This window comes from Pocillopora damicornis, chromosome 1 (genome assembly GCF_964200805.1).
Source record: "Pocillopora damicornis chromosome 1, jaPocDami1.2, whole genome shotgun sequence".
NCBI classification, from domain to species: domain Eukaryota; kingdom Metazoa; phylum Cnidaria; class Anthozoa; order Scleractinia; family Pocilloporidae; genus Pocillopora; species Pocillopora damicornis.
The window spans coordinates 20,967,482-20,989,981 of record NC_142670.1 but is presented as its reverse complement, the minus strand read 5'-3'; the positions used below and the strand labels follow the sequence as shown (position 1 = coordinate 20,989,981).

At 39.4% G+C, this 22,500-nt stretch overlaps 1 pseudogene; it reads right to left on the bottom strand.

Moving 5' to 3' along the window:
* Positions 1-9,350: 9,350 nt before the first annotated feature.
* Positions 9,351-12,998, bottom strand: LOC113667111 (uncharacterized; annotated as a pseudogene).
* Positions 12,999-22,500: the final 9,502 nt, after the last annotated feature.

The following is a 22,500-nucleotide window of genomic DNA, read 5'->3' as shown; positions in this document are numbered from 1 at the left end:
GTGATAGTGTTCTCAAGGATAGCTGAATCATCGACCACAAATGTTGCTGATCTCAATTCATCAACTCTTTCCTGAAGGGGCTTTCTGAGCTTTTGAGTTATGAAAGGTTGCTTGTTGTTGTTGATTTTTGGCTAGGAAGAAGGGCCACCGAATTGAGCAGGTGCATCATCTTTACCGAAAGATAAAGTGGGACTGTTGTTTCTGCACCTCATACTTGACTGTAATTGCCATTTCCCTTGTTCGTTGAACTCGTCTCCGAGGTTGGTTCTTCATCTGGATCGGCTTGATCAAATTGCCTGGTGTCTGAAGTTATGAAGATGCTATTTTTGTAGGAATGTAGTAAGCTGTTAAAGCTCCACTTGTCAAAAACAGCAAAAATGTGGTTACAGGGGAAATGCGTTTTATGTCAGCTTTCACTGGCTCCAAACGCTTGACTGCAAACAGCTTTGTACAGTTTGCACTGCTTTGACAAGAAATTCACCCTTTTCTAAATTGACACATTTCATGTCATGTTCGGCAAACTCAGCGGCCCCAAAGTTGCTCCTGAGGCAGTGTTTGACAAAGTAAAGATAACTTCATTGTCCATATTCTGGCAGAGAAATTCAGCTACAACCTTATAATCCACATTGTTGTGGACACACACGAAAAACAAAGGTATCACATACTTATTCATTTTGTAGGTGGCATCCATTAGTAAAAGGTCACTGCCATATCTGAGGAGAAGCCTCCACTGCCATCCCTCTTGGTGTATGAACAAAAACTTTGTCTCATCACCACCCTTGACCTCATCCTTTGCCTTGAAGTAGAACTTGGATGATGGGGAGTCATGCCTCTATTCCTCAATTTTGTGCTTTAGTGACTCTTGGTCATCACCACAGTGTTTGCTGGTGCTGATTGTTGGTGCAATATGACTTTGCAAGTCCTGGTGACTGGGGTAATATCTTCCATTCGACTTTTGGGATTTCTGATGACCTTCATGACTTCCAAACATTTCTTTGTCGACGTACTGCTCTGAGCATTTCCATACCACATCTGGACTAGTTATATTTTCACTTACTAGCTCGCAGATCTTGCTTGTGATTTTCAGATGGATGGAGTGAGCTACTGTGGCAGCTTCGCCGACAGGCTGTACTTTGTGTGCTGTACTAAGGGGAAGCCTGAAATAGAACCTTGTTGTTGTTCTCAGGTGCTTTCCTGTCTGCATGTCATCCTTTAATAGTTTGAGAATCCCAGTTTCTGCCTTCCACAGACCATTCTTTGACAAGCACTCTTCAGATTCTAAAGTATAATCAGTGTACAGCCGTAGAGCTTGCACTTGCAGACTTGCTGGGCAGTTGAGTCTTCTTGTTCCTTGAACTTTAATGTAACCTCTGGAGTTGGTTGAGTAATTGTGTACTGCAGTATTTGGAGGTTTCTGTTTCTTTCCACCTCGAGAATCCTACATTTTCAAAAAGGAGCAAAAAATAATGATAAGGTTTTGTTTTCTGAGACATTTACTTGCAGTGCAAAATACGTAATAAGTCCGGCATAAAGAAATGCACGTTCAGCACTGCTGGGATATGATTGGTCAACTGATTAAGCTTTGGGAATACTAGAGTCCCTTCACTGAATTCCGCAACTGTCAATCAAATTTTCAGACGAACAGTTTTCAAAGTGTGATAAGTTAACACTAAAGATTAAAGAGCAGACCACTCTCTTCATTTAAAGTCACATGGCAAGCAAATTTTTTTGTTGACATTTTTATTTGGTTCAATAAACCATCATAATAGAAGTATTTTAGAGAAGGACGTTAAAAGTTTTAGTTACACGGGCTTAACACTTATTCCTCATGCTTTATCTGTTACCCATTACCAAGAAAAATCCTGAAATAAATCAGCACAATGTGGAAAAGAGCCCATGGATGTGAATTGTTTTAAAAACAGACATGAAGAGCAAGTTCACTAAGCATTTTTCCGTGTATTACCAGTTGTCTACTTGGCCTCGTAAAAGAAAAAGCCTCTTTCATTTTGCATCTTTTTTCTGTGATTTCCCAGTGTCCCAGGGGGAACATCTCTTGTTTATTGAATATAATTATTCAATTTTCGATCTGTTAAAATAGAATAAAACATATAAAAGGATCTTTAACTCTTAAACCCATTCAGTTGCTTAAACCTACCTTCAAAACAAAAAACCCCTGGGAAATTCAAATTAATGGAGACAGTAAACAGAGAATTAGAGACAGAAAACAAGCAAAAATTTATTCAGTTACACAGTTGGACCTTGGGATATTCTGTGACCCTATGGGAGTAACAGCAACTTTTTTAGAAAGAATGAAACTTCTAACAAATGTGGATCAGAAAAGTTTTGACAACAATAAACTCAAAACAAACATTTACCAGCTCTTTCTGGCTTTTGCAGAATTTCTTGCACAGTCAACAGCTCCAACAAAAAGCGAACTGCCTTAAATGTGGACAGATAGCATTATTTGAGTTCCTTTGCTTATATACGAAGGCAGCTCAGTCTTGAACTGAAAAATTCAACTTACAAAATTTTGCTCTAACTACTTACCATCTTGCTAGGTGGTCATCCAGTAGTTTTGTCTGAGAAAGCCCTGGCATTGCCTGGCTATAGGTAAAACACACAGAATTTTCGCATAACATTTTACGTCCTTTAACAGGTACCTGTAGAATTAAAGATTAAACGAGGCTTACCTGTAAGGTGAAGTTTGATTGGAATTCTATGAGGCATTTGTCAGGAGCGAAGGAGTCACGTGAGATAGGGCACGCCAAACTAGAGCATTCAGTTTTTAAAACAGCTTGTGAATTGCCACACCCTAATCCTAATAAATAGGGTGGGTTGAAGAATTACAGATCAACATAGTTTATGCAGGGCAGGCATGTGACTCCTTTGCTCCTGACCAATAACTCATAGAATTCCAATCAAACTTCACCTTACAGGTAAGCCTCGTTTAATCTCTAATTCTACTTTGTCATTGGTCTAAGTTGCTTAAAGTCATGCGAGACTTTAAAGCAGTGTGGCAATGAACTGCCATGCCCTAATAGCCAGGCCACATCACTAATAAGGGGTGTGGTGGCCTCCAAATTATCCAGAGAGGCAGTTTTTAATTTCAGGGCCCTTTCAGGAGTCAGTTGGACTGTCGTATTGGCTGAGTTAAAGATAAATCCCAAGAAAGTAATTTCTTGTGTAGGAATCAAGATAGACTTTTTAGGGTGTATCACAAATCCAAGCCTATCCAATAAGGTAATGGTCTCTGCAATGTTATTGACACAGGAGTTATAGTCTTTAGATTTAAGCCAGGTATCATCTATATATACAACAGGGATGTGCCCAAGTTTTCTGAGGCTGGAGAAAACTGGCTTTAACAATTTTGTGAATTGTCTAGGGCGTGGTGCTAGTCCATTGGGGAAACAAACATACTTGTACAACTGGCCTCTCCAGCTGAATTTTAGGTGCTTTTGGAAATCAGAATGTATTGGCACTGAATAATAGGCATCTTTAAGATCAATTGAAAGGCTCAGAGCAAGAACGATCCCTTGATTTTCGGCCATTTTTGAAAGAGTTCAGAAGTAGTTGAATTTTGGAATGTGGACTTAGTTTTACTCAATATACGCTGTTTTTTTTTTTTTTCGCTGGTTTGCGCTTCGTTTTCGACCAATAGCGTATGCAAAAAACCTTAAATTTCGTAGCGGCTTTCATGGAATGTAAAAAGTAACAATGCCAGTACAATGCAGCTGAAAAAAAGTTTTATCATTGTGATAAAACCAGGAACTCAAGATACGAACTTGAAAAAGTCAGCCTGATTTTTTCAAGTTCTGCCACCGTGACAGTGTTGCTTTAAACTGCAAACTATACTTTACTAGTGAGATACGGTTTCGCGGACGCATATTAATACCCCTTACATATATCTTCATAATATCTCTTACTATATATCCTAGTATTATGAACTTCTGATCTTGCATATGTGCTATATCGAATGGTAAAAGCATTAAAAATTTGGCTAGTATAGGTTTTAATTGTGTTATTGGCTAGTTTTCCCGTTTAGAGAAAGAAAGTTACATTGTATTTACAAATTTTCAACACAATATTATATTCTTTTTAAAATCTCAGCCTCAGGTTTATGCTTAAAATATTCTCAAAATTTCGCAAATTTTAGCCTCGATATTACGTTAAAATGAGATGTTCATTTATCCTTTGGTTCTGGTTCGGCAGCATCCATGGTTAAGTAAAACTGGCTCTGGGGCTCAGGGTGAAGGCAGCTATTTGTTGCAGGTCTTCCAGTTTGGCTGGGACCACCTTCAAACGAGCAGGATAGAGGCGGCCTGGTGTTTTGTTGGCATCTGTTTGGCACCGGATGTTTACCTTTTTCCAGGGTTCATCTGTGGAAAACCCATACCTTACCCAAACTTCGTCTGGATGGTGGACCATTTGGGTTTCCCCAGTGATAGGATCTTTCTCCTCTCCCCAACCAAAGTTTAACCAATGCGCGTCGAGGATTCGGACGCGCTTCCCATCCCGGTCCTTCGCTATCGGTTGGTACCTAGCAAGAATATTAATAATGGTTAAGTGATATGAAATATAAAAACATCCATATGAGTCCTATTCTACAAGGTTTCCAAAGTTCATTGCGGCTTCATGGTTTTAAAAACAAGCATTGCATGCCTTATTTTTATTTAGCTTACTTTAAATCCAGGAAATAGATGATATGTTCAAAAAATTTCAGTGGAAATATCCGGAGAATTAAGTAATGATTTTCTTGTAGCACACCGCGAATATCGCACCCTTGAACTTTTCCCCCCCTCTCCCCCCTTATCTTTATAAGGCTTGGGTGCAAAAACAAGCTATTACTGGGATTTTTTACTGTAGGCCACTCTAAAATGCTCTATAACTTGAACATACATATTGACCCAATAAAACGGGGGTGCATATCTGGTGACCTCATACCAGAAACGCACGTCGATTACTATCTGATTAATTGTCTATGTACCTGGATTCCAAGAAGGACCTCCAGTCTTTGAAGTCAGGCTGCCTCATTTCGCGTACCACGAACGGTTTCACTGTATTCGCCTCTCTGATGACTTTACACCAGTCCTCTGGTAAGTACACCACCGCACTTTTCTTTCTCTTCTCGATCTGGATAAAGTCTGTGTCATTTTGAAGGAACGTGTGGCCCCTCACGAGGTACTTGTGGTTAAGTACCTCGTAAATGCCCGTGCGGTGTAGCTCGGCATAGAGGGCAACTATTGTCTTGTTTCTGTTCTGACCCGAACAGCCATCAGAGTAGCTTACGAGCGACCTATTAAGACAGAATAAAATGGTGTTATATGAGACCTGTATCTAACAATGACTGGGGACTAGGTGAATTTTTTCGCGAAATTGAGGGTTCACCTTGTCGGAAACCTCGATATAACGGGAAAACTACACTTATCATACTTGGCTCGCTGCTTAGAAATTTGTAATTCCCTAACAGCAGATGATTTTGTAAGTTATTAGTTGAGCGTGTATTTGACGCAGATCCACTTTATCACCGTATTTATTCCGTTACACACCGCGGCGTTTTTTAAATTATTCTTCCTTCGAGTGCCGCCTTTATTCCAGGGCGCAGTTTATTTAAAATCCAATTTGTTTTTTGCAAAGAATAGTATGTTAACTGAATATTTGATTTAAAAAAAAAAAACATGTTTCGTATATTGTTCTCGTGTTTCGATTTTCAAATGTACTGATCTTAATTTTTTAGGCTTGCACAAACTTGATTATATGTTGCTGCATTTGCTTTTTGATGATGCGGTGTTTATTTGAGGGCGGCGTTCATTATGATAATCATTTCTGCTCTAAACTGGGGCGTTTATTCGAGGACGGTTTTTAATCCAATAAATATGGTAATCACTTTATTTATTGCACGGGCAATCACGGAACTGTTCTGGCGAGGTAGGTAGTGCGAAGCCCAGGTTGAATTCTCCATTGAAGATGTCCCTGTATGTGTGTTGTAGGATGTGGGCTTTCAGTTTCGGTGGAATTGGTGTTGTGTTTTCCTGCTAACATCTAAGGAAATAAAATGATTCTCTATTATCACAGCGCCGAAAGTAATGCGTTTAGTGCGTTTAGTAGATGTACAAACTACCGCGAACTGATGTCTTTAATACCTGTCGACATTGTCCTTTATTATAAAAGGTTTACGCTTAAGTTTTCAAATTTGCCATTGGCAGTCCTTGTGAACTTTTTGTATTTCACAATTTCCTTTTCTTTTTCCTCGGTGTATTTCCTCGTTTTTCTGGCGTTTTTTAGGTTGAAAGGGTATTATTTATTTTTTATTACCTAAGACCTTAAAACTCATTTAACTGTTCATTTGTTTTGAGCTATTACAGTTACCTTATAATTTCGCGTTCCCTTTCGAGAACAGCTGGCTCGTTCATCTCTAAGTAATCATAGTCCATTCTCTGTACTGACCATCCTGGTTCCAGATACTCTCTGTCAGGGTTGTCTTTGTGGGAATAGTGGGATGTTTGTCGAGGAAAGGAACTGATGTGGGCTCTGACCTATACAAAAGAACATACGTTAGAATCAATCCTGCGACAAACATACAAACCCCAACCCCTTCCCTGTTTTCTTGACTTTACAAAATAAATAAAAACAAATTTTAAAAAAAACATCGAAATCAAGGTGCTTGAAGCAAATCCTCCTCGTATTTCTTCGTCCGTTGCCAGCGGGATTGCTGACAAACATTCATTCATCTCTTCTGCTCTGATAGTACTGCTCACCACTGTAGAGACTTTCTTCTTGCCCAACCACCGTCGAACTTGTACAGGAAATATAGTGTACACATAGCCAACTTCCACAGCGGAGATATGACCCTCCCATAAATCCAGCTCAACTTTACCCGTTTCGTCCGCAAACAAGGCGTTGGCAACTTTCAGCCCCCTGGATTTTGTCACTGTTGGCTCAGCTACACCAACTATTTTCCCGCGGATGGACATCAGGTCTCCCTCGTTGGAGTTGTCAATGATTTCTCTTACCGCCATTCTCTGCTCCTCATCATTGCTCCCTACTTCCTCGAATTGAAACGAGTACTCTGTTGGTTGCGGTGAAGAAATTTTGGTCATATCATTGACGATGACTTTGGACCCATCCAACGTGTAAGTAAATCTCTGCAGCTTTACTGGCGTGCGCGACCGCTCACTATCAACCAAAAGCTTTCTCTTGGTCTTCGAGTATATCAGCGCGGGTAGCTGCGTATCACTTGAGGTCTGAAGAACCATTGTCGAATAATCCACAGTGTTCCGCTTATTCCTTCTGGACTCCGATACTTTGTGCACGTACGCTATTATGGCATCACGACATTCATCGCGCGCACTAGATGAACTCGCCATTGCATCATTACTTCTCTGTACGGAACCTTCGCCTTCCCCCATTTGCTTTCCACTGTTCGAGGTTTGTGCTGAACCTTCACCTTTCTGAGAAGTATTTGACGTTTCTTCTCTACTGATCCAGTTCATCGCCGACGCAGACTTAGCAGGTTTAAGTCTTCCACAGTCCTTGGTCTTCTTTCTTATACCGCTTTTGGAAGACATTCTTACAACATACCCTAAGCCTTATTGCGTCATATGAATTGCTGCTTGTGGCGAAGGTTTTGGCAGTTTTCCACAAGGGACAACACCCTAAAGTCTAGTCCCCTCAACTTAGCTCCTAGGACCTCCCGTTCACGCCCCTATAGAAAGGGGCCTTCCATGTGCAAAACGTGGCTCCGAAAACACATAATTTGATTGGCTGGATTCTAGACTAACGTCTTAACTAATTTAACGCTGATTTTCTTCTCAAAAATTTCAGCTGCCTCACCTCTTACTAAAACCATTCGATCGCAGCAGCTGATTATTCTATTTACTCAGCACCCGCACCATCTATGTTATTTTTCTCTATAATTGAACGCAGTGTATTGGTGGTTTTAATATTTTATTGCAAAGATATGTTAGAAAAGATAACGATGCAAACAACCCAGCAATTCTTAACTTTTTTGTTGTTACCGAAAGAACCTTGTTAATTGCAGCGCATGCGTAGTAAGTAAAAAATTGGGATTGAATGAAAAATTGCTTTCTCGGAAATACGCCTATTTCTTGGTAACCACTCATTAGAATTTCACGAAATTTGGCGCGAAAATACTTAAGGAAATAAAAACAGGAGTATTGAGAAAAACTAAACTTTAACAAAGGAAATTCTAGATATTCCAGTGAACCTTCAACAAGGAATACTTGAACATCTCTGTTAAATTATTAGCAAAATGGCATTAACATGTGATTATCGTTACAAGCTTGTTCATGCAAATTAAGAGAGAATCTAATGACTCGATTTTCTATAAATAAACAAAACCAATTTTAAAGGCCTGTTTATATTTATTCATGTTGCCATGGCAACGGCACATACGTCAGCTTAGCAATCTAAAAACTAACGTCTGTGTTGTTAACTTGCTTGCTGCCATTTTTGGCGACCGAGGGATCAAGGGTTTTAGAGAAAAAGGAGAATGAAACGCAGGTATCAAAAACCGTGTTCAGCCACCTTAAGTATCAGGAAACACACATTCTGCCAGCATACACGATATACATTTATTCAGTACTGAGTTGGCAATGCATTACAGGGCAATTTCAAATATGGCTGCTTTTGGCTGTTTTGTGACCGGAGAGAGACTTTGTTGCCATGTTTTGACTCATATTTCTCCCGACAAAAGCGAAAAAAGACCAGATTAACAGTTGTTTTCACTTTAATTTATTGTGTGACAGATTTTATGACCGTTTCCATGAGAAACATCTCAGCCAGTTAGAATGACCGCGAGTCAGAAAAAACCTCAAATTTACTCAGTGGCATTGCCCCTGGACATGTCCACGATGACCGGCGATGGTCGCACAGACTTGTCAATGAAAATTTTTATTACTTTGTTTCTTTGCTACATTAGCGAACACTGTACTACTGCTCGTACTCTGAATATGACAATCAACCACAAAATTCCCTAAACCAGATAACATTAAACATAATCCAAAAAATCATATAAGTCATCTGTCAATTCACGAGTTTGCTCACAGAGCACTTTGATTTTTCTTTCATCTTCCTTGCCAGACTTTGAAACTCTTGATTTCCATTCGTTCCCTTTTTGCTTCATACAACTGGCAAATGATTTTACTGAATGAGAAGCTGATGGACCTGCTCCTCAAGTTTGTCCCCCATCTAGGTAACTCACTGTGCTATTACAAATACTAAATACAAAATTTTAAAATATTCTGGGGAAGGCATCCCCCAAATCCCCTAATGGAAAATTAGAGACCCTCAGTTACAATAATAATTTAAAATAATTTTTATTGATTTATAATTTAATTAATTTTTAATAATATTCTGTAAGACAGTTGAGTGTTTGTGTCACTGAATTCGTGACCAAAATTTCGGTTCAGGATAAACTTTGCAAGGCAGTCAGTCACCTCCATAGGCATGTCCACCGTAAAGGAATCACAACCCTTCTTCTTCTCCTGCCGGTACAAGACACTGTAAGGGTCCATCTCTCCAAGCCAAATGAGACATACAAACTCGTGGCAGAACACAATCACCACCTCATACTTTTCTTTACATTGCAAGTATTCTCAATATATTTGGCCAGCTTGACATGTTTAGCCTCTCGACCCTGATGGAGTTTAGGCCAAGCTCAAACCCAAGCTTATTAAAGAGCTAATTGGTGTGGTATGGTATAGCATAGCCCAGGGTCCACACACCAGGGCTAACTCCACCTAACAGCAGACGATTTGTTGAGAAATAGTTTTGGCGAAGCGTTTTCAAAATCATCTACTTGCTGTTTGCTTACTTCAACTCTGGAATAAATTGCAGCAGCATCCTCGATTTGTAAACCACTAAATGAAAGGGAGTGCAGTTTTAAAGCAGATCCTCTTGCATGACAATTTTTCTATCTGCAAGATGCAAAAGTTCCTAGATGAGGTAACCAAAGTTCCATGAAAACCTCTTAGATTTCAGGCCAGTGAATCTATAGAAGAAAGAAATTCCGTTCCTTCTCTTTTCACTAAACTACCTATTGAAGCCATTGCACAGCCTTCCACACTTCATGGTTTCCCACATATACTTAAGAAATGTAACTAGCAGTGAAAAATTGGACAGATCTGAAACCACTGTTGCTGTGCGGAGTTTAGCTTGGTCAGTGTACTGCATGGCCATTGTCAGGAGAGCTGAAAACCACTGCTGCCAGGCATTGTTGGTGTTGTGAAGTGGCTCAGCCTCAGCTAAATCCACTTATTTGCCCAAGGGGGGAACAAATTCTTGCCTAGATTTCTCCTTGCTAATTAAAATAGGGAGCTCTTTGTTTTCCTTCAGGATCTCTTAGTTTTGCCTCTAACTTCCTAACTTTCTCTGCAACAAGAATCCACTCCTTGTAATCCCATGGTTGCCAAGATGCTTGTGGTCTTGCAATTGAGCCACCAATAGTGGTTTTGTCAATTTGGTTTACGTTGGCAAAAGGGGAAAAGTAAATTGCACAGGTATTTAGTTCCCCTGAAACGGATGTCAACTATTTCATGTCAGCTGGGATCAACTGGAATCTAAATTCAACCATATGGCCTTGTTCAGTAGTGAGTTTAGCTCCTTCTATAAGTTCTATTTCTTTAACTAAATGCTTGGTATAGTATTTCATTAATGGAGTGTCCTCAGCAGAAGAACTGTTGCAACATTGTGAATGCTGTCAGCTCATAAATGTCTTGTACTAAAATTGACTTGACACGAATGTTGTTGTATAAAGTGAGAGACATAATTCCTGGCTTGCATGACAAACTGCACAATTTCTCCAATAAAATAAAATCAAGGTTGAAAAAAATGAAAATTCGAAATAGTGCTCAAAAGCACAGCAAGGAAAAACAGGGTGTGTGGGTGAGGTGGGTAAGCGCCACAAAATGATGACCTGAAGAGTTCCCTACAGTCACAATTTTTATCTGCTACTTTGTAATGGGCTGGCACAGGTTTTAAAAATTTCATCAACAGAGGGTCCAGCTTCAAGTATTTTTAAAGTTGCATGAGGCCTGCAAAAAAGCAAGTAAATTCAGCTGATGATCAGCCTTATGATAAACACTCTAAAGGGCTACTACTCTTTTTTAGTTATATATCATTACCCTAAGTCCAATCTCTTATCACTAAATAATGCCCTTTTTAGCCTCTCTTTTTCTTCACCTACTGTACTTCCAATACCTTCATTGGTGAGATAAGACTCTTTATTTCTTTTCCATGCAGAGCTTATTCAATTATATCCCATAATTGTTGACTAACTGAAATTGCATGCCCTCCCTCTCCCTCTCCATCTAAGTCATGAGTCTGTGTGTTCTTGACCACTTATTTCCCTCATAATTAGCTATTTTGCCAGTTATTTCATGCTGTATTCAAAAGTTGCGAAAACGAAGGCAAGCTACCCAAATGTTCTGCTGCATTTAAAATTACACCAAGGAGACATTGATCTGTATCATATTTAAGTAAACAACAATGTTTCTTACTTCCCTTCTGCAAAGGGCTCTCCGTGGGGCTGAGAACTTAATTTTAAAAGCACTTGTCTTTAGGAAAGTGACTTTGGCATTTATGCATATCAATGCAAAACTTCTATCGAGAAAAATTGGGAACTGGCCTGGGTGAAGAAATATTGGTGATACCTGTAAAAGTTTCACCTGTGTTACCTTTGCAGTAATCTAAAATATATTATGGGGTAATTGCATAAGACTTGATGCAAACTAAATACCTTTAGTTTTTTTTTGCTGCTACTTCCTTTCCTACATTTTTTCGCTTTCCTTTCACCAAACCTGTATGAAGTACATGAAGGTCCTTATGGTTAATTTCCATTGATATGGTAACCTCTTTAAACAAGGAATGACTTAGGTAATATTTTATGTTTCATTTCATTCAGTATGTCATAATAATGGTCTAAGCATATCCTGCAGTAGATGTACTCTCACTTGTGAAGGAGAGGTCTAGTACTTCTTTCTCACAATCATCCTTACTCCCTGACGATGACAATAAGTAATATGTTCCATAACATTTCCAAGGAAGAAACTACAAATGCAAAATCTAATAGACAATAATAAAATGGCACATCCAACTTTCCTTTGTCTTTCTTATAAAAAATTAATGGCTCCTTGGAGCTACCTCATGGCATGCTTGTTTGACTCCCTAGATGAATAGAAATCTATTTCCAAAAGGCTCTTATTTAAACAATCATACAGCAGTAAAACATGTAGTAACATATCTTTGTAAGTACACAATATTGCATGATAAGCCTACAAACCACATAAGATAAGTCTGGCTGGGAAATACTCCACATCTTTTCCTTTCCCCCACAACACATTTATGGTTTGGTTGTACGCGCAGTGTGGTTCTTTAGTTTGTGTTGTCTCTACCACAGAGTACATGTTTTCATCCTCAAAGAGGACTATTGCAAAGTCCTCATCATTCCCTGTAGAAAGAAGTACAATCCTCATAAATAAGTAGTAGTTTACCAAAGTCAAAAATACAAGAAAAGTTAAGTTACTACTATCTCTGACCATAGACATCCCCTTAGGATAAACATAACGGAATCATTTCTTCCCACTCGAAGCCTCTGCTTGAGATTGACCAGTGCCCGAATTGTGGTCTAAAGCAGTTAGCTGTGTACGTGCTACCATTCCCAGGTATCCAAAATGTTGCCGCTTGGGTGTGTATTTGCTGTAGAGTGAATGGTACACTTCCAAGGCACCTGTGTGGATGGTCTTCGTTAGAAGGTCCAAATCTTTTAAGAGTGTCTTCTCTAGCACTACATGTTTTAACGCTTCGTGTGCCAGGGAACCTACGATAAGCCATTTGGTTTTACGATGTGCCCTTGGGGAAATAGGCTCGTGTGCACAACAATTGTGCAGCACAGACAAATCCCAATCGTGTTTGTCAGCCGTGTGGTAGAGGATGCTAACCCACTTCTCTTTGAGGAGCTGGGAATTTCCGTCACACGTCATCGCTGACCACCACATATGGTTTGTCACAGATTTTATCCAAGGAGAGAGGTCCTTGCATTCTTTCTTCTTGGCTTTCGTGACTAGCTTGGACTTGATGTTCTTGGTATGTTGTCTATCTGGTACTCAACACCGAGGTCCTTGTACTCCCTTCTCATGAGTGCTTTGATACCGGAGGGCCTGTGAGTACCTACAACTCCTACAGGAATGCCACTATTTAGTGCGCAGTCAAGACAAAGCTTAAAAGCATGTTTCTCCATTGCCTGTACTCCGCTTTACATGGCAAACTTTGAAATTGACAATTTTCTCACTCTCTTTGTCCATCATGGTGTAAGTTCTGTATTTGGCACTAAAGCCTGGGGAGTCACAACGTCCATCCCCGAGGAGAGTGACTGAGTTACTGTTTATGAGATCAGTGAGGACTGCCGCCTTTTCCTGCTGCCAAAGATCATTTATAACAGGGAAAAGGTGCTTCTTCTGCCATTTGTGATAATCCGATTTGCTCAGAAAGGCAAGATTTATTGTGGAGGCAATTTCTGAAACGTGCAAAAACGTATTTCCTGTAAAAAGTATAGCACCTGAAAGCAATACATTCCCCGCAGCTACCCTGTTAACAAGTGGCTGGGAAACCCACTCCTTTGAATGGGAGTTTTTACAAATTGTTGTTACTTTAAGTGCACTACCCTTTTTCAATGGCTCCTTTTCCAGGACCTCGTCACTGCATTTAAGACAGTGGCCAAATAACTCAAGCAGTGTTTCCTCAAATACTATGTACTTGGGAGACGAACACATTTTCTCATAAATGGTATTGTGACTGTTACTAATATACAATACAATACAATACAATATTTATTTGCCATATACGACATTTACATATGGAAAAAAAAAATTAAGAAAATTGATGACAGAAAATAAATGGCGAGAAAACCTGAAAGAAACCACGAGGCTTATAACAGGTCAGGTTTTCTCACTTAAAATAACTAATCTTATATTAGAATTACAATATGGACTTATGGTAATTAACTTTGACCGCGCACACGTACACACACACACACACACACACGCACACACATATTAAGTAAGTTAGTTAAGAATTACTGCCTTACAGAAGCTAATACTTAGAGAGAAGAAATTCCTTAAGCTTTCTTTTAAAAGAAGCGGAGGAGGGAGAACTAGTTATGTCAGAATTTAACGAATTATAAAAGTTTGGACCTTGAAAGTAAATTGAAAACTTCCTGGTGTTCGTTCTGCACAGTGGCAAACGGAAGGACTGAGCATTCCTAGTATTATAATTGTGGATTTGACTATTCAGTAAAAAAAAGTTATTGAATTTGGAAGGGAGTGTAGAGTTCTCGAATGAAAACATAAAAGTACCTACAGTATTGTGCAAAAGTAATGCAAACACCTGTTGACGAAATTCGACGAAATTCCTAGCTTTTCGACGAATTCTTGACCGAAACGAAACTTCGACGACATTTCTGCGAATTTTCGAGGCATGTATTGTTTTGAACGGCTCGAACTTTCGGCGACATATTCCTTGATGGCGTTAATGCGACTCGAAATTTCGAGCGAAAATTCGTTCTAAGCGGCGAATATTCGGGGCGATAATTCGTTGCAATTGTTCATTCTTTCAAAAAGATTTGGCTGAATTTGTGGCTCGGTACTGCTCTATATAAAACTCCCATGGAATTTCCCGCTACGATTTGAGTCCTCCGCGTTACCTATGTTGTTTGCAACCATGGCAACACTCAGTGTATCAATTGTGTCGATGCGTTTGGGATTATTTACGTACTCTACTTTTGGACGGTTAAGAATATATGAAGGTCATATATTTGAACTGCGGATAAAGACATGAATGAAAGTGATCTTCGCAGTGATGTACACTACTTAGGCAGTAGTGAAAAAAAGGCCTGAAAAAAATTCAGGCCTGTACGGGATTTGAACCCATGACCTCTGCGATACCGGTGCAGCGCTCTACCAACTGAGCTAACAAGCCAACTGGGAGCTGGTCATGGTATTTGAACTGCGGATAAAGACATGAATGAAAGTGATCTTCGCAGTGATGTGCACTACTTAGGCAATAGTGAAAATAAGTAGTGCACATCACTTCACGGGTTTATTTAGAACCACCATCATGACCAGCTCCCAGTTGGCTTGTTAGCTCAGTTGGTAGAGTGCTGCACCGGTATCGCAGAGGTCATGGGTTCAAATCCCGTACAGGCCTGAATTTTTTCAGGCCTTATTCTGGTTTAAAAGCGGTTAATGATTAAAACTATTCCAATCATTTGAGAGTTTATTTCCACCAAATACATGTCTCTTGGTCGCAATTGCTGTGTTTAGTCTCAAACATTAAGTGTCTCTGTCGCGGTGAAAAAGGTTGGAAATACGTTTGATAACATTTTGTGTTTCTTACATGAGTAGTAAACAAACTTGATCACTCGCAGATGGCTACTGTCAGTTCGAAGCGAAATTTCGAACACTAATGATCGAAGAGACACTTTCCGCCACGAATTTTCGCTTCGTGGCGAAAATTCATCGAAAAAGCGTCCTTTGTTCAGACGAAATGTCGCTTAACAGGCCTTGAACTTTCGATCGAATTTTCGTTCGAACTTTCGACGAAAGATCGTTAGAACAAATAACGAAATTCGCCGAATTCCGCTTGCATTACTTTTGCACAATACTGTAATTGAAACGAATGGATATCATGAAATTTTAAGAGTTTAAGTTCCTTTAAAATAGGGCCAGTATGGGCAATGTATGTAGAATTGCTTACTATTCTTAACGCACGTTTCTGTAAGGTTACAATTCTTTGAAGGTTTGACTTATAGGTACCAGCCCAAGCTAAATTGCAATAATACAAATATGGAAGGATCATAGAATTGTATAAAGTACGAAGGGAGTGAGTAGAGAGAAAAAACCTAGATTTATGAATAATACCTATAGATTTGGATAATTTATTTGCTGTTAAGGATATATGCGATTTCCAGGTCAAATTGTCATCTAATAAAACACCCAAAAACATGGTCTCAGAAACACGAAGAATAGGCTGCTCATTTATGAAAACTTGAAATTCAAAGGATTGCTTCTTTTGCCAAGGCTTGAATACCATAAAATTAGTCTTGGCTAAATTCAAGGAGAGCCGGTTTGCTGCAAACCAGGTTGACAATTTGTTGAATTCTCTATTTAATGTGTTAATTAGGGAAACAGGGTCATTATGGGAGATAAATAAGTTTGTATCATCAGCAAACAAGATTGCATCAAGCAGGGAAGCATTGTTCAAATCATTAACATACAGGATAAAAAATAAGGGACCAAGAATAGAACCTTGAGGCACCCCACAGGGAATCCCCTGTGGGGCAGATCTAACGTTATTAAATTCGACAAATTGTGTCCTCTCAGAAAGATAACTTTTGACCCATTCTAGTGCCAGACCACGGATCCCATAATGATTGAGTTTTTCAAAAAGAATGTCATGATTTACCGTATCAAATGCTTTCGAAAGATCTAGGAATACTCCAATGGCATGTTCTTTTCTATCAAATGCAGAAGAAATTTTGTCACACAAATCGATAAGCGCAAGGCTAGGAGAGCGATTTTTTCTAAAGCCATATTGATTATCACATAAGACATCGGAGTCATTGAGATAATTCATAATACGGTTGTAAATTATTCGTTCCAAAAACTTTGAAAAGCACGGTAGAACAGAAATAGGTCTGTAGTTGCTGAAGAGAGCTTTGTCACCTGATTTAAAAATAGGTATGACACGAGCAATTTTCAAATCATCCGGAACGATACCATGAGTAATGGAGAGATTTACAATGTGTGTTAATGGAGAGGAAACGCTGCATATAGATCGCTTTATGATAGACATAGGGATATTGTCATACCCAGCCGATTTTCCCGCCGGAAACGTAGATGCGATATCTATAATCTCCTCCTGAGTTGCTAAATTTAGGAACATTGACTGAGGGAAATGACCAGGAAGAAAATTCTTATACGAGGTCGTAGATTGAATTCGTTTAGCGAGGTTTGGTCCAATATTGCTGAAGTAATGACAAAATCGATTAGCAATCTCCATTGGGTCAGAAATATCTTGATCATCAACCTTAAACACAGAGTTGGGTTTAGGTCTCAATTTCTTGCTGTTTAGTACCTCATTAAGCAGACGCCAAGTGGCTCTTATATTGGATTTTGACTCGCTTAGCCTCTTATCATAATATAAACGTTTCGCGATTCGTAGGGAGTGATTCAGTTTGTTCTTATAAGTTTTATATTTCGCTTCGTTCCAGAGAGAGGGGTTTGAAATATACTGCTTGTATAGTTTGTTTTTCTGCTTGACAGATTTAAGTAAGCCCTGGGATATCCACAGTTTCCTAAAGTGAAGGTGACGCTTCAGTTTCTTCAAAGGAAAATGTGTTTCGTAAGCTTTAGTGTATCGCTCAAGAAATTTGCTGTAGCAGATTTTAGGATCATTATACCCGTCTATATTGAGCCAATCAATACAATCTAATTCCTCTAGGAAGTTGGAAATGTTTAGCTCGCTTTTGTCACGGACAAATATGTTCTCTTGGTGTTCGCGGGTACACTTATGATCGAAGCAAATGGAAAAGATAGGCAGATGGTCCGAAATATCCGTTATTAATAGTCCAGACTTCAAATAACTGTGCTCGACATGGTTAGAAAAAATGTTGTCAATCAGAGTTGCAGTGTGAGAAGTAATTCGGGAAGGTAACGTGATTAACGGAAAAAACAGGTGAGAATACAGGCCATCTAGGAATTCCCCGGTGGCGTTGTGGTTTTGATTTTTTAGCAGATGCAAATTAAAATCTCCCATTATATAGCATATCTTGTTGTCCCGAGATATTTTCCCTAATATTTCGTTCATTCTGGTCACGAAATCATTTACATTTTGATTTGGAGGGCGATAAATTATACCAACAATGATATTTTTCTCATGGGGTCGAATGATCTCAATGAACAATGCTTCCATCACCTCAGCTTCATCAGCATAAATATCGGTGCGAATTCTAAAATCAAGATTGTCTGATACATACAAGCCAACACCTCCACCCGATTTAACAGGGCGATTTTTGTAAACAAAGTTATAACCATCAATTTCGACTCCAACTGGTGAATCCATTAACCAGGTTTCAGTTATCCCAACAACGGAGAATTTTATATCTAGAGAGGTTAGAAGGGTCGATAGTTCATCAACCTTTTTTTGAAGGCTTCGAATATTTAAATGGAACAATGAAAGATGATTCGATTGTTCACGACTAATCATGATTTCTTTTTGAAGAGTATCGTTAAATTTATCTTCTACATAATATGAACACCCGCCGTCAATATTAAAATGTATGTCAGGGTCTAGATCATCCGAACGAATTAAGAACCGCTCAAAATCGGAACTCAAAGGATTGATAAATAAGTTAGATAGTCTCTCGGGATCGAAATGAACAGGTCCATTTCTGAATTCATAAATCACCGCAGCAAAGTCACTGTCATCTAAGTGACTAAACGGTAAATTGGTAAGCGACATTATCGTTATTTAGTAAATAAACTTAGCTGGGCTCTGCACTACGTCTTTCCTTTATAACAAGTCTGTCCAACACGAAGTATGCCGTCTTCCCGGCTCTCTTTGCCGCATTCAGCTCATCAACCTGCCTTTTCCGCTTTTCGATGGTCTCATTTGCGAGATCTTCATTCACAAATATACCAGATGGTTTTATCCTTCGGGCGGCTCTAAGAATATCATCCTTCTGCCTCCAGTCGCGCAGACGACACACAATGGTTCTTGGGCGTGTGTTGATACCATCAGCATCAAATGATCTTGGTCTTGCTCCGGTGCGATGCGCTCGCTCGATCATCGGCTCAAAGCTCAGGTTTAGTTTCTCCTGTAGTACTTCCTTCACCTTTGTTTCAGTATTCAGCCAGGTCTCGTTGTGTTGTACGGGAATTCCATCGATGCGGACATTGTTTCTACGGCTTTGGTTCTCAAGGTATACCAATTTTTCTTCTTGTTTATGTAACCCTGTTTGGATGTCATCAAGTTCTTCTTCCATTTCGTCTATGGCGTCTGCAGCTTCCTTCAAGTCGTCAATATCTTGTTGTGAATATTCTAGGCTCGCTTTTAGTTCCGCGACAGATTTGACAACCTTGTCGATTCTTGTATTTACAGAAGACAGAACCGACTCAAACATGTTCTTAAACATCCGTTCCTGTATCTGGAGCATCTCCCTCAGAGTCGCTAGAGAAACGAACTCGGTGCTCGAAGCGTTTGTGTCTTTTCCAGTGTTAGAATCTTTTCCAGTAGAATTCATAGAGGTTTTAGCATTCTGCGTCAGCATGTTTAATGGATCACTTGACAGTAAGGCAATATATAGTAAAGACAAAAACTTACAACAAGTCATGAGTAAACGAAGAAAGGTAATAGATAACGCAGGTCAAGACGCCGTGGCCGGCGGCCATATTGCATAAATTAAGAACCCTAACTACTAACAAGCGGATCAGTCTCCAAATCGCTTTGGGTGGTATCCTGGTCCACTTATTCAAAGCTGATGTTAAACGAACTGTCTTCCCCAGCCTCTTCGTCACAGCTGACTTGAATGGAACTGTTGTTGACGTTGTCATCATCAAAGCTGACTTGAAGGGAATTGTTGTTCACATTGTTATCTATTGTTACGCCAGTATCTTCTTCCAGTTAATCAAGAGTTCCAGAAGCCGAGGTGGTTGGCTATGAAGCTTTGATCAGAGTCGAAGTAAATGGCTGCGTGTAAAGGGACCCAGGCCTAGAGAATAAAGGCAGCGGATTTCATGGTGGAACACAACTATAATTGTGATCTTGAAGAAGCCACGCGTCTTGCAGATGTAGCATAGGTCCAGATGCATTACAACTCCATAGCGGATTAAATGTATACCTCAAAAATTGAGGTTGTTAAGTATTCATATATTCCGGCTATTGTTCTTTCTCATTACTTATTTATTCCGATGAGTTTGCCGACATGCCGGCATGCTTCCGAAGATCGTGAAGAGCGCAACTTCTTTGATGTAGGTGAGATATTTTTCTTTTGTTAACAGATGAAATAAACTCTCCCGGGAATCTGCTTGATTCGGATCAAAACAAAAGGATCGGCGCTCGAAATGATGAACTATTTTCGCTTTTGCTCTTCGCAGTGATTACAACAACTCGTTCAAGATCCATTTTTAAATCTTTTGCGACGCTCTTTAATCCTAGAAACATATTAAAGCTAAAAATACACCGTGAATAGAAACTAAATCCATTCAAATGATTGCAGTTAATCGATCTCGAGTTCATTCATCTCAAGACAATGTAAAGAAAAGGATACAAGATCACAAGTCTGTTCGCGCAAGGTAGCTTAATTACACCATTGTCCAAGTCTTTTGAAGTACCTTCCGCAGTTCCTTCGGTCTTCTTCCAAAATATCTCACCTTTTTCGAAACGAATAAAACCGACACGTTTTCGGCAGCCACCGAAAGCAATGCCCAAAGGAATAAACCGAGACCGAGCTCGGACTGTATTTTTGACAAGAAAGGAAAACAAACAAACATTAAATACACTAATGGTTTTCCTCATTGTCTTCTTATTTACACAGAGTGGCTAGGAGACCTTTTTTTATTGTGATTCTGGTATAAATAAATATTCACGAGCCTTATAAGATAATTATAAACACTGCTTTGGAAAAATGATTAAGGAAAATTTTTGGGAGAAAACAGCTAAGCGCATCTTTGGTCGCAATTGAATGTACTACACGCGATCAATCACCAATGCGAGCTTCAATTCGTTTCACTTCCATTACAGTGGTTATCTAAATAAAATTAAAGAAAAAAATACAATTCGAATATGGGAAAGGTAAACATAGCTTTAAGTTTGAAGCAAAGGTCAAGAAACACAACTTTCATACCTGAATATTCCGCTTGAAGTCGTCCTTGATAAAGTGATCTGAGCAGACGTCCCTGTTCTTGGGTTTCGGCAGAGCTTCCTCGTCCTCACAAATGTAGTTTCACGCTGGGCCATTTGGCTCGAGAAATGCGCATTTTTGAGCCCACGAAAACACGTTATGTCCTGCGGTTGTCAACTAAAGAACATTTCAATATGACGGACGATTTCGATAGTATATTCGTGCGATTTGCACTACATTTAAGGACGAAAACTTCCAAAATAGATTCGCCTTCGAAGATGAAGTAAAGAATTCACTACAAATGCTGGTTGAGAAGCATCGGTTCGATACCGGGTCAATTCAAGAGGCTCTTTGCTCCAAAATCCCAGCACGAGAAATCCTGTTGGATGAAATACAGCATTGGATTTTTGTCATGAAAAAGAGGTTGAGCCCACAAATGAAAGCGCATAATGCTTGGACGATAGCGTTCAAACGAGATATCCCCAGTCAAGTGTTCCGTTTAATTTTAAAAGCTGTACAGAAAGCTCGAAGTGCATTTGGCGTGTGCTGTCCTGTACAGAAACAAGAAAAAAGCATTTCCATTCAGTATACAGAGAAGAAACGTCTAACCAGAGACTTGACAGGCTTGGGGCAAATAACTCGAGAAACTTTGTCAGAATTCTTGAACCGAAATTTTCAAGGAAAGAGGAGAGGGAGCGCAAATGTTATTTGCAACAAGGAGAAGCCTTTTTCCATTCAGTATGAGCGAAGGTCATCAAAGGTTATTGTGGAGTGTCATTACACTTTCACAAACGAGTTTGGTTTTACTTTTGAGAGTTAGTTTTATTTTTATTAGGACAATGTAACACCAAAGGACCCTTACTATGTACCTGCCATCCTTGGAGACCTAGGGGCAGTTAGTCTCCAAATGGCTCTGCGAATGCTGGCTCCTGATTGAGCAGAAAAAAACCCTTTGTATTATTCTTTCCAATTGGCGTACAGTTACTTCACAGTTGCTTTCATGTCTTCTTACACAGCGTTTGTTTTATCTGCCATAATTTAATTTTAATTTACACCAGTCAGGAAATCATTTCGGATGTTTCAGAAAAAAGATTTCTTCCCTATGATTTTTGCCCGGTTTACTTTGTTTTGCCCAGACTAACTGCTCCTGGGTCACCGAGGATGTGCACCTCCTGACCTGCCAATGTTAAACTCAAGGGTGGTCAAAATGCTATTTGAAGACATGCTGACCATGATGATTATTTTAGAATGGAAAAATTAACTACTTTTTACCATCCAGGTTGCTCTTTGACAGACTGATGGTTTCAGACAATGTCACGAAAGCACTGGCAATCTTCCCCTTCCCCTGGGTTTACATTGAAGGTGCATTTGCATTTATACATTTTAAATAATTAATTCAGTTTTTTGTTTGCTTTTCAAATGAGTCAGTATAATGGTAATTGAATTGAGTGGAGTCCAATGTGGTATGAAGTCATACCTGTGATTTCAAAATTGAACAAGCATGCAGTGCATGTTTATTTGAAATCACATGTATGAATTCGGAACAAAACTGCCTGACACAAACTTCAATTTCCACTTTATTGCAT